The sequence below is a fragment of the Carassius auratus genome, unplaced genomic scaffold (assembly GCF_003368295.1).
Source record: "Carassius auratus strain Wakin unplaced genomic scaffold, ASM336829v1 scaf_tig00216951, whole genome shotgun sequence".
Lineage (NCBI taxonomy): Eukaryota > Metazoa > Chordata > Actinopteri > Cypriniformes > Cyprinidae > Carassius > Carassius auratus.
In genome coordinates this window covers 159,670-172,519 of record NW_020528810.1, presented here as the reverse complement: position 1 = coordinate 172,519, position 12,850 = coordinate 159,670, and the positions used below count along the sequence as shown (strand labels likewise).

The 12,850-nt window shown below is 47.0% G+C and overlaps 2 non-coding genes and 2 pseudogenes across 2 annotated transcripts; 1 reads left to right on the top strand and 3 right to left on the bottom strand.

Moving 5' to 3' along the window:
* Positions 1-210: 210 nt before the first annotated feature.
* LOC113099490 (U1 spliceosomal RNA) lies at positions 211-375 on the top strand. The gene has a single exon (XR_003289454.1). It is a non-coding gene; the product is annotated as a U1 spliceosomal RNA (small nuclear RNA).
* A 945-nt stretch (positions 376-1,320) lies between these two features.
* Positions 1,321-1,494, bottom strand: LOC113099459 (uncharacterized; annotated as a pseudogene).
* Positions 1,495-8,441: 6,947 nt separating this feature from the next.
* LOC113099478 (U1 spliceosomal RNA) lies at positions 8,442-8,605 on the bottom strand. The gene has a single exon (XR_003289445.1). It is a non-coding gene; the product is annotated as a U1 spliceosomal RNA (small nuclear RNA).
* Positions 8,606-8,979: 374 nt separating this feature from the next.
* On the bottom strand, positions 8,980-9,159 carry LOC113099453 (uncharacterized; annotated as a pseudogene).
* Positions 9,160-12,850: the final 3,691 nt, after the last annotated feature.

The following is a 12,850-nucleotide window of genomic DNA, read 5'->3' as shown; positions in this document are numbered from 1 at the left end:
TTGATGCGAATAAGACCCCAACTTTGCGTGGATATTATAACATTATAATAACTTACAAAACAAACTTCACAAACTTCGGGTGACGGGTGAGCATTTCACAGGAGCGCTAGGCATCATCCAGAGGCGACCCGATTGGTCTAAGCTTTAGACAGCCCGGCCTTCCGCTTTTGGCTCGGCGCTGTCTGGACTTTAGACAGCGCGGCCTCTGATTGGCGCACCTGTGGACTCGCGGCCAATCGGGGCAGGCCGGGCTGTCTAAAGTCTACAGCGGCCATTTGCACGGCGCTCGGGCCGGCGCGTCTGCGAATTCCCAAATGCGGAATCTCGACTGCATAAATTTATGGTAGTGGGGGACTGCGTTCGCGCTCTCCCCTGAAATTGTTGGTGAAACAAAGCAGAAGAGGTTTTTACAGTTTTTATTTATTTCCGTTTCAGAATGGGAGTTCTGTCACATGTGCGAGATACGTGTTGTGCGCCTGTGAAACAAAGTCACTTACGCTCTTGAAAAATCAGACCCTGGTGGGTAGTTTAGTTCGAACATAGCGCAGACCTTACTTTGAAAGTAGATTGGACTGACTGCAGCCTAGCTGTATCTGTCTCCATGTTGTTTGTTTGTCCTTTTTTCGATTCGTATTAATTTTGTTGTCGCTTACAGCGCCACCTAGTGGCCTGTCGCCGCGCCCTTTTTCACCTGGCCTCGGACTGAGCCCCTGCACAGGTGTGCCGATTTGGGTGAAGGGATCTCACTCCTTCCCGGAGTTATAGCCATTCGAGCCACCTCGGACACGCCACCTTTAGCACGTTTTGAGGTCCCTCGCCAAGGTGAATGGAAATTTCCTCTCTTTTTTGGATGATTATGACAGTCAGACTCCAGAGAAGCTTTCTGTGCTGATTTGGGTGGGACTGGGCCAAATACCTGGCGCTAGGTTGCAAAAGAAGTTTCGACAAATCCAAAATACCCGGAAATTTCGTCAGAGCGACGAGCCAATCTGAGACCTGCGTCTCGTTTTTCAGCTTACGGTGCCACCTACTGGCCTGTCGCCGCGCCCCTTTTTCACCTGGCCTCGGACTGAGCCCCTGCACAGGTGTGCCGATTTGGGTGAAGGGATCTCACTCCTTCCCGGAGTTATAGCCATTCGAACACCACCTCGTCTGTGAAGACTTCAAGACCTCAGGGTGCATCGTTAGTGGAAGAGCTCCAAGACCCCGGGAGGAACACATCAGAAAAAAAGTTTGCAATAAACCACAGCATCTGCAATGGCAGCTCTCATTATCTCCTTGTTCTGCTATTCGACACAATAAATTGGCAATCCCCAAAAGGGAAAGCACACCGTTCCTGGAGACACTGCAATACCAGGCCGATGCATGGAGTGGACGGAGCAAGCCCCGGCTTCAGCTCCGTGATCTAAAATCCATTTAATATGTAGTCCCCGGATGGGGGACGTATCAGATATTAAAACTGATAAGAACAGATTTTTCTTTCGAAAAAGTTTTATTGTCACCATTTACATTTTTTTCCATTTGCATTTTTTCTTTTTCACACAACATTTTCTTTTTAATCACACATTAAAACAAGCAATATATATATAATAAAATACACATGGTAAAATGAAAGAAACAATCATTGTTAAAAAAGCATTTGATTAAAACCACAGTGTTTTGCTGTTTTTTAAAAGTCCATTAAGTAAAATACAAATTTAAAAAAAAAGCAAACAAGCCTCGTATATATATATATATGTTAATAAAACCTCTTTCATGATAAAACAATAAAAAAAACACCAATTAAAAATCATCTATTGTGCAAGACCGGGGGTGAGTCCTTATCAAGTGGGTCATCACCCCACTCTCCAGAACAGGGACATGAGATGCTACTTTATGACTCAGCGGAGATCCCCTCTCCTCCGGCCCGCTGGCCCGCTGTTCCCGTAGCCAGAGTGGTGAGGGTGCATCTACGGCGGCCAGGGTCGGTGCCCTGCCGGGACCCTCTCCGTGCGACCCGGCCCCCCCGTCCGAATATCGTCGTCCGGTACCCTGCACAGCATTGATGTTACCTTTAGCTCGCATGCATGGAGGGTTACCGTAACGCGCTTCCCCACCAGCAGGTTTCTGGTGGCCCAGATGGCATCCTTGATGACGTTGAGGGTGAGCCAGAGCGAGGTAAATTTCTGTGCCGTCAAGTCCTTCAAGCCCCGGCCCACCCTGGCGAGCTGGTACCCGAACTGGGCCCCACCCGCTGGTACGGGAAATACAGGGGGCCGGTCTTGGCCCACAGGTCCCGCGCAGTGCTGCACTCCCAGAGCAGGTGGTGGACGGTCTCCGGGAATTGCAGCCGGACCGCGGGCAGATGGGGTTTTGGCCATGCCTCTGGAGTGCATAACCGCCCTGACCGGGAGGATCTCATGAGCCACCATCCACGATAAGTCCTTGTGCCTGTTCTGGAGAGCGGGGTGAGCCGCGTTCCGCCAAACTTGTTTGGCCTCACTTGGTGTGAGGCCCGGAACTGGACTCACCGTTCCCGGTCCTGCACAACAGAGATGAGAGACTTGTGTTGAGTTAAAATGGTGACATCTTCACTCTCTAAAAGGTATTTCTTTTAAAAACTTTTTATAAAACTGTACTCTTTGGGCAAGTTAAAAGACACTGGGGTTTTCAAGTCCACTGGTAAAATTTTCAGTGTTCGTAGGTAAGACCCCATCCAAAATCGCGCCATTGCAGCCGTCTTGTTTCTTTGGATGGGGTCGTGGCATAACTAATGTGCAGGGCGGTGAAGCGGCTGCCTAAAAACAGGTGGGGGTCTGGGAGGCCTTTTCCACCGTTCTCCGGCCTTTTCTTGATGGTCTCCCTCTTCAGGCGCTCCCACTTGGACCCCCACAGGAAGTAAAACACCGCCCTCTCCAGTTTCCCCAGGAACCACCGAGGGGGGCTAAAAACAGAACAGACAAGTAAAATCAGAGGTAAAATCACAGATTTAAAAATTAAAACCTTGCCTTCCATCGTCATCTGTCTTAGTCCCCAAAACCCCAGTCTTTTCCTAACTTTCCCTAACAAGTCAGTCCAGTTTTCCCGTCCACCCCCGTCTTTATCAAATTTAACGCCTAAAATCTTAAAATCGTTGTCTTTAAAAACCAAATCAAGTCCTCCTGTGTCCACGTCTCCCCACGGCCCGAAGAGCTGGGCCTCGGACTTGTTTCTATTGAGTTTGGCGCCCGAGGCCCGACCGTACCAGTCAGTCAAGTCCAGTGCTCTTCGTATTGATAAAACGTCTGTGGCTAAAAGAGTTACGTCATCCATATATAAAACACAGGTCGCCGTCAGTCCCCCCGTCCCAGGAACGTCCAGTCCTTTGATCCATTTGTCCCTTCTCAAGATCTGTGCCAGTGGCTCGATGCAAGCCACATACAGAAGAGGAGATAAAGGACATCCCTGACGGACACCACTGTGTATGTCCACAGCTTTGGAAAGAATGCCCATTTATTAGAATTTTTGGCTGACTATTCCCTTGTACAGCAGTCCCACCCAGGCTATAAACCTCTTTGGAAACCCCATTTTCTCCAGAACCTGGAAGAGGTACTGGTGCGAGACTCGATCAAATGCTTTTTCAAAATCTAAATTTAGGACTACTAGCCGAATATTTCTGTCTCTCGCGTAACAGATGGCGTCTCTAATCAGCACTAGGTTGTCTGTTATCTTTCTTCCGGGCACAGCACAAGCTTGATCCGGGTGGATCACGTCCTCTAAAACAGTCGACATGCGTGTTGCTAAAATCTTACTAAAAAGTTTACAATCAAAATTTAAAAGCGTGATTGGTCGCCAGTTTTTCAAGTCAGTCTTGTCTCCTTTCTTATGTAATAATGAAACTATCCCTACTCTAAAGCTGTCAGGAAGTCTGTCAAGAGTCTCAAATTCTTTAAAAACGGTCAACAGTTCGTGTGCTAAAATGTCCCAGAAAGTCAGATAAAATTCAAAGGGAAGTCCGTCAATGCCAGGGGACTTCCCTTTTTTAAAATGTTTTAAAGCTTTCTGAATTTCTAAAACTGTAAAATCCTGGGATAAAAGCACATCTGGGCTCTTTACCTTTTTATTTAAAAAGGTTAAAACTTCCTCTAAAACCCCATTATGAGCCTCTTTTGCACTATATAAATTATTATAAAAGTTTTCAGTTTCATTTAAAATCTCTTTTGTGCCGCTTGCTTCCCTCCCGGTAAAAAGTCTTCAAAGCAGAGATTAGACCCACCCCGTGTAATAATTTTTTTAAAAAAGTATCTTGTGCATTTCTCCCTTCTTCTATTTCTCTTTCTTTACATCTTAAAATAACACCCCTACTCTGAACTTCGAATAAAACTGACATTTCTTTCTTGACTTCTTTTATCTCTTCTGTAAAATCCAATCCACTGTTTAAAAGGTTAAAATATCTCTGCAGTCTTTTTTGCAGCCCCATCATGTGTCTTCTTTCCCTGTTCTTTTTCCTTTTCCCTATATTTTCTAAAAAACTGTCTTGTCCGGTCCTTAACCACTTCCCACCACTGTGCACGTGTATCATAAAAGTCTTGGAGGGTCTGCCATTGGCTGAACTGCTCCCTATACTCTCTAACACTTCTTCATCCTCTAATAGGGAGCAGTTCAGCTTCCACAGCCCTCCTCCTAACCGTCACACCCATGGAAAGTGAAAGGGTGCAAGACAGTATCATGTGATCAGAAAAAAAAGGGAGGGGTCAATGTTGCATCGGTTGGCGGGCAGTCCCTTGTAAAAACATAGTCAATTCGAGAGGCTCTGGTGCCATCACCACTGAACCAGGTGAAGCCCTCCTCTCTTTGATGCAGTTGTTTAAAACAGTCAACTAACTTAAAATCCTTGACTAAATTTTGCAATAAAACCGATGTCTTATCGACCTTAAAATCTTCTCCTACTCTCTTCCTATCTGTTTTGGATAAAACACAGTTAAAATCCCCTGCTACTATTAGGGGAGCCCTGCCTAACATGTGGGGCTGCAGGTCTTCTAAAAGCTCATATCTGTCATTTTTTTCTGTAAAACCATACACATTAAGAACCTTAAAATCCCTCCCTAAAAAAGTCAGGTTTGCTAAAAGAGCCCGCCCTTCCCTCACCACAGTGCTATCCTTCACCGTGATGTTTGAATTGTTGATTAAAATAGCGACACCGTCATTTTTGTTGAAGTTGGAGCCACTCCATATTGAGGGCCCCATGGTCCACATCTCCTCCAACTTTCTGTAACTATTTAAAAAGGGCAGAGCACACTCTTGCAGTAAAAACAAGTCTGACTTAAAACACTTTAAAAAGGATAAAATGCTCTGTGCTCGTAAGGTGGACCTCACACTTCTTACATTAATGGTAGAGATAGTGAGGGCCATGAGCAGTATGGTTAAAACAGTATGAGACATTTAAACAGAAGACAAAAAGACTACAAAATATACTTAAATCATGTTTTATCTTGTTTCACCTGCCCTTCCTTTCTCACAGATGAACTGGGTCCTGGAGAGCAGGTGCTCGACGCCTCGGGTGCTACAGAGAATCCTCTTGTAACTCCCTAGGCGACGATGTTCTTAGCTTGATGTGCAAAAAAGATACCTCATTTGGGGACTCTAGGGGCCACATGCGTTCTTGATCTTCCAAATCGGAACTATCAAGCCGCTGTGCTGCCCTAGCTTTTTTCTCCTCGGTTTCCACCAGAGGAGATCCCGCAGGTCTTTTTTGCACTTGAGCATTTGGGAGTGAACACTCAAATTCACTCCCACTGGATTCCTGTACCAACTCTGACACCGTTTGTAGGGAGGAGCTTGTTTCTCCCTCGGTCACTTCTCCTTCCGTGCCTTTTTCCATTTCAATATCTGACTCCGCCCCTATGGCCGCCCCACTTCCTCCTTCCTGCCCAATCCCTGAGGCTGGCTGGGAATTTGAAATTCCCGCCAAAACCTCAGGGACCGCCTCCTCTTCCTTTCTTCGTTTGTTTGGTGCCAATGTGGGGCGGCCATTTTGAGCTTGTTGGCAAAACTTTTAGGGCAATCTCTGTAGAGGTGGTTTGAATCTCCACAAAGATTGCACCGCCTGCCATTGGTACACTGTTCAAACCCGTGACCAATTTCTTTGCACTTCCCACAAACTAATTCTTGGCATACATCGGCTAAGTGACCAAATTTCCCACATTTCCGACATAACTTAGGCATACCCTGGTAATGAATGTAGCCTCTGTTCTCTCCAAGCACAATCATGGAGGGCAGATGTTTCAGGCCCTGGTAGGCCCCCAGCGTCCTCCCATTGTTTAATGGGGATTCGCCAGGAGCATGTCCAAATACCATCTTCATCTAGCACCTTGACTGGCTGGCCTCGAACAGTGCAAAATCTACCCAGCCACACACATATATCTTCACCAGTCACAGTTTCATTGAACATTCTGACAATCACAGTTTTAAGTGTGTTGTCAGAAAGTTTCTCCACCATAAACATAGAGAACTGGGATTTAACAGATTCAAACCTTTGCCAAAACTCACTTAGCAGGGAAGCAGTCTTAAAACTCAAATCAAAACCTTTGTTCAGAGGCAGAGTCATCAAACAATTCAGGTCTTCAGGCTTAAAATGTAAGGTCTTTTGAACAAGCTTTCTGGAAAAGTCCATGCGGGACATACCCAGAAGCTTTCCATCGATCTCCTTGAATATAAAACGCACGCTGTGGTGCCTCCGCATGCCGGCACGAGCAGCCGACATGGTGGAGGCACCACCAGCACGCAGCGGCTAAAACAAACAATAAATTAACTAAATAAATTAGATAAAACCTTCTTACCTTAAAAACAAGTAGATTCTCCGCAAAGCGAGTCGTCTCCAATTAAAAGCCGCTTGTCAATTTACCTCTTGGAGGATAGAGGACTCGTGCCACAAGCCACACACGAGCCTAAAGGTCCACCTACAGGCGATCGCTGTCTCAACCGTCCGACCAGACCACGTGATCTTAGCCAAAAGGCCGAGAAGCGATGCTGCTAAGACGCAGCAGGGAGGAAGCCGGACACGGCGATGCCCATCTCGGCTTTGGTAAGTTTGGGAGACCTAAAAACGCTGGGGGATGGTGGTAGCCTCCCCTGTCTACAACGTCACCGGGCCTCGTCCCGATCGGCCTGACGGAAAGTACGGCATCGCTCGTAACTCCCAAACGGTTGGTCGCAGAGCCACGTGCCTTATGTCATCGGAATCGTTGGCTCGAGCCGAACGAGACGCAGGTCTCAGATTGGCTCGTCGCTCTGACGAAATTTTCGGGTATTTTGGATTTTGTCGAAAACCTTCTTTTGCAACCTAGCGCCAGGTATTTGGCCCAGTCCCACCCAAATCAGCACAGAAAGCTTCTCTGGAGTCTGACTGTCAATAATCATCCAAAAAAGAGGAAATTTCCATTCACCTTGGCGAGGGGACCTCAAAACGTGCTAAGGTGGCGTGTCCGAGGTGGCTCGAATGGCTATAACTCCGGGAAGGAGTGAGATCCCTTCACCCAAATCGGCACACCTGTGCAGGGGCTCAGTCCGAGGCCAGGTGAAAAGGGGCGCGGCGACAGGCCAGTAGGTGGCGCCGTAAGCTGAAAAATAGGGAAAATGTAATGTAAAAAGACAATCAAACAAGATGAAAACACCCGAAACACTGCGGGATCGTAGTACCCTCCCCTGTCTGCAACGTCACCGGGCCTTGTCCCGATCGGCCTGACGGTGGAACTGCAAGCGACGGAAAGTACGGCATCGCTCGTAACTCCCAAACGGTTGGTCGCAGAGCCACGTGCCTTATGTCATCGGAATCGTTGGCTCGAGCCGAACGAGACGCAGGTCTCAGATTGGCTCGTCGCTCTGACGAAATTTTCGGGTATTTTGGATTTTGTCGAAAACCTTCTTTGCAACCTAGCGCCAGGTATTTGGCCCAGTCCCACCCAAATCAGCACAGAAAGCTTCTCTGGAGTCTGACTGTCAATAATCATCCAAAAAAGAGGAAATTTCCATTCACCTTGGCGAGGGGACCTCAAAACGTGCTAAGGTGGCGTGTCCGAGGTGGCTCGAATGGCTATAACTCCGGGAAGGAGTGAGATCCCTTCACCCAAATCGGCACACCTGTGCAGGGGCTCAGTCCGAGGCCAGGTGAAAAAGGGCGCGGCGACAGGCCACTAGGTGGCGCTGTAAGCGACAACAAAATTAATACGAATCGAAAAAAAGGACAAACAAACAACATGGAGACAGATACAGCTAGGCTGCAGTCAGTCCAATCTACTTTCAAAGTAAGGTCTGCGCTATGTTCGAACTAAACTACCCACCAGGGTCTGATTTTTCAAGAGCGTAAGTGACTTTGTTTCACAGGCGCACAACACGTATCTCGCACGTGACAGAACTCCCCATTCTGAAACGGAAATAAATAAAACACTGTAAAAACCTCTTCTGCTTTGTTTCACCAACAATTTCAGGGGAGAGCGCGAACGCAGTCCCCCACTACCATAAATTATGCAGTCGAGATTCCCGCATTTGGGGAATTCGCAGGGGTCAGCATGGCCGGAGTGCAATGGACAAGCCTCGCCCTGGGTGAACCGCCTTCTTGATCATGGTGTCTCCCCTGCCAGGTAAGTATGAAGGCCCAGGCGGTCAGCCAGAGGTCTGATTTGCATCTCTACCATCCTCACCAACGGTTAGCCCTCCGCCCCCGCTCCAGGAAAGGAAGGACGGGTGCCTTCCGTTACTGGCCTGGAAACTGCCAAGCTCATGGGCCGGTGCTTCCCAACGCCAGTTTTAGATGACTCTCTTTAAACAAACACACCTGATTCGATGCACCACCTCGTCTGTGAAAGACTTCAAGACCTCAGGTGGGTGCATCGTTAGTGGAAGAGTCCAAGACCCCAGGAGGACACATCAGGAAAAAAGTTTGCAATAAACCACAGCATCTGCAATGGCAGCTCTCATTCCTTGTTCTGCTATTCGACACAATAAATGGCAATCCCCAAAAAGGGAAAGCACACCGTTCCTGGAGACACTGCAATACCAGGCCGATGCATGGAGTGGACGGAGCAAGCCCCGGCTCCAGCTCCGTGATCTAAAAATCCATTTAATATGTAGTCCCCGGATGGGGGACGTATCAGATATTAAACTGATAAGAACAGATTTTTTTTTTTTTTTTATTAAATCCATACACTCATACAAATTTACAAATGAACCACTTGTAACCAAGGCATACACATTTTCAGTTTGAACATTCCGAACTCAAAAATAACTTCATATAAAGTGAACAACACATTACTATCAGTGCCTCATAAACAAAACTAGATTTTTGACACCCAAGACTTTATCCCACCCCTACCCGAGGGAGTCCCCCCCATACAGCCCTCGTCTCCTCCTCTCCATAAACGACCTTATACCCATTTACCTCTTTAACCAAACTTGCCAAAAGTGTTGAAAATAACTTTTGAGGTTCTAAACCAGGCAACTGCTTCCTCAGGCACCTTAGACGCCAGTCCCATAAGATACGCTTCCCTTCTGAGATAGTTACCCATACTACTCTTTTCTGATCCTTCTCTATATTTCCCAACCCTCCTCCATACAACACTAAGTCCCGGGTAATCAGTGGTCCTCCCCATTCTCTCCACCACCCAGTGACTGCTTCCCATAAAGCCATTGCTCCTGGACATGACCACAAGGCGTGCTCAATTGTCTCTTCTCCCCCGCAACCCACTGGGCAGAAAGGAGATCTGCCCTGACCATGCCTATATAAACGCTCCCGTACTGGAAGCCTCCCTAATGCTGCCAACCAGTTCACATCCTTACACCTCCCTACCAAATAATCTGGTTGCAAGGACAACCAGTTCACTTCAATTGGAGGCCCTGCCCCTCTAGCTTCCTTAACTGAGCTCTCCTTCAACCTATCATACAGCTTCCTATGATTTAACAACAATGACTCTTCCAAGCACCAAGGATTTTCTTTAATAGTGTCTGCCGCCACTTTATAATGTTCAGGTCTATCCAGAGACCAAGGCACCCTATTACTCCACCCTGTTAAATGCCTCAAAGGCCAGCCCAACCAAAAGTGAGCCAACACATGTGCTTTATGCCCTGGAGCCTGTACCACTAGGCGAGCTGCAAATGCAATAAACAAAGCCGTAACCTTCCAAGGGAGGCACGGCACCCCTCTGCCTCCCTCAGCCAGAGGACGAAACATCTGCGCCCTTGATACTAGCTCAGTCCTCCCTCTCCAAATAAAAGAAAAAATCAACTTCTCCATTCTCCTCCCCTGCCAAAAAGGTAGGGGAAAAACATAAGCCAGATGATTAATACTGGGCAACACATCTGCCTTCACTACCCGTACTCTACCCCATAATGACAGATCCCTTACACTCCACCGGTTTACTTTAGATTGTAAAGATTCCAACATCCCCTTCCAATTTTGTTGTGCACTATTCACCTTGAAGAAATGAACACCCAAGATTTTCATGCCATCCTGACACAAGGTATACCCTCCTGGAACCACAGTCCTCTTACTCCACCGTCCTACAAACATCACTGAAGATTTACTGACATTTATCTTGGCCCCTGTGGCTTCAGAAAAACTATGCAAAATCTCTCCTGTCACTGCAAAATCTTTTTCTGTGGTCAAAAAGACTGTCATATCATCTGCGTAAGCTAACACTTTTGCCCTTATCCCTCCTCCACCTGGCATTACTACACCAGTCAGAGCTTCTGTTAATCGTAGCCGACTAATCAGAGGCTCTAAAGACAGTATATAGCACAAGGGTGACAAAGGACACCCTTGCCTCACACCACCCAACTGTCTCACTGGTTCAGAATAGAACCCGTTAATCCTAATCTGACTGAAAGCTTCACTATACAGAAGCTGGATCCAGGCTCTGAACCCTGGGCCAAATCCAAGCTTCTCCAACACTGACCACAAAAAAGAATGGCTAACCCTATCAAAGGCCTTTTCCTGGTCAAGGCTCAGGATTGCCAAAGGAAGCTGCCGTTGCTCAGCCCAACTGATCAAATCCCGGATCAAAACTAAATTGAGGCTGCCTGATCTTCCTGGAACCCCACAAGTTTGATCTGGATGAACCACCAAATCTAACACCCCCTTAAGCCGTAAGCATAAGACTTTCGCCAGAATCTTATAATCGGTAGTAAGTAAAGTTATTGGCCGCCAATTTGCCAAATCCTCCTTACTATTCTTCTTATGCAGGAGGGTCACCAACCCCCTCCTCATAGACATAGGCAATTTCCCCACTTCCAGACTTTCCTGATAGACCTTAATCAGTTCAGGGCCTACTAAAGGCAAGAAGGCTTGATAAAATTCAGCTGGGAGACCATCCCCACCTGGAGACGTGCCTCTCTTCAAGGACTTAATTGCTACCTCTACTTCCTTCAAGGTGACCTCCTTCTCTAACCTGCCTGCCTCCTCTTCCTCCAAGGTCCTGTCCAGATCCTCTAGAAACCCCTCCGTTGTTGACTCTCTTATTTCTTTATTCGCGAACAGCTCCTTATAAAAGGCAACTGAAGCCTTGAGCATTCCTTCAACTGAGTAAACCTTACCCTTCTCTGTATTTAAACATTCCATACTGCTACGCTTCTGCCTGCCCTTCACAGTAGAAAAGAAAAACTTTGTAGGCCTTTCATCTAACACACGCTGACATACACCTGACTGCATAACAAACTTCTGTGCTTCCCCTCTATAATGTTCATTCAAAGAGTCCTGCAAGAGTTTGGCTTTCTTCCACCCTTGCACAGTGCTCAATAGACCTTGAGAGCATAAAACTTGCAGTTCTTTAGTCCATTGACGCACTTGATTCCTCTTAGCCTTCTCCAAAGCTAAACCCCATGCCCTGCAAAAAAACCTAATCCTCTCCTTCACCCCTTCCCACCAGTCAGAATGTGACTGGTAGAATTCTTTTAAATTGCACCACCCAGCATATAATACCTGGAAAACCTTACAGAAGGTTTGGTCTTTGAGGTATGTAACATTCATCCTCCACTTCCCCCGACCCCTTTGCCCTGCCTCCAACTCTGCCCCAGCCCCAACTAAACAATGATCTGAGCACCACATTGGCTGCCTTGTGTAGCTACTAACTTTAACAGATTTTGACAAAAATATATAATCCAACCGTGATGCCTCCTGCCTACTGTTAAACCATGTATAACCTAAACCCTCCCCTCCAGCTGTCTGACCTGAATCTTGTAATCCAAAACTTTTAATAACCCCTGCCAATTCCCCCCCAGAATTTTTTTCTAGGGACATATTAAAATCCCCTGCCAAGACCACCAGCCGGTTCGTATATAATAACGGAAATATTTTTCCCAAAAAACCTTCCCTCTCCTCTCGCTTACTGGGCACATACACATTTATGAACCGCAAGGCCACACCCCTCCATCTTGCATCCACAAACATCACTCTCCCTGGAACAATCACCCCAGATGTTTCAACTATCACCTCCCAGGAAAAGAATAAAATCCCCACCCCATCCGCCCTCACATTCCCCACTCCCCAAAAGGATGGTCCCCGAGTCCAATCCTTCGAAAAATTCTCCACATCCCTTTCATTCTCCAAGTGACATTCTTGCAAAAACAAAACATCATAATATAAATCTTTAACAGAAAAGAAAACTGCTGTCCGGCGCTCTGCCATTTTCAGCCCTCTTACATTAAATGTTGCCACTCTTAACAGTCCCATTGAAAACCTTTGGACTCTCTCCAAAAGCCCCCATATTGCCCAAAATACTTCCCCAACCTACTTCCCCCCTTATTCCTCCCCATTTTCCCCACATTCTCTTCTTCCCCTTCCTCCCTTTACCCTCCTTGAAACCACTTCAGACCATTCCCCGGATTCTGCTATCATTTCTTC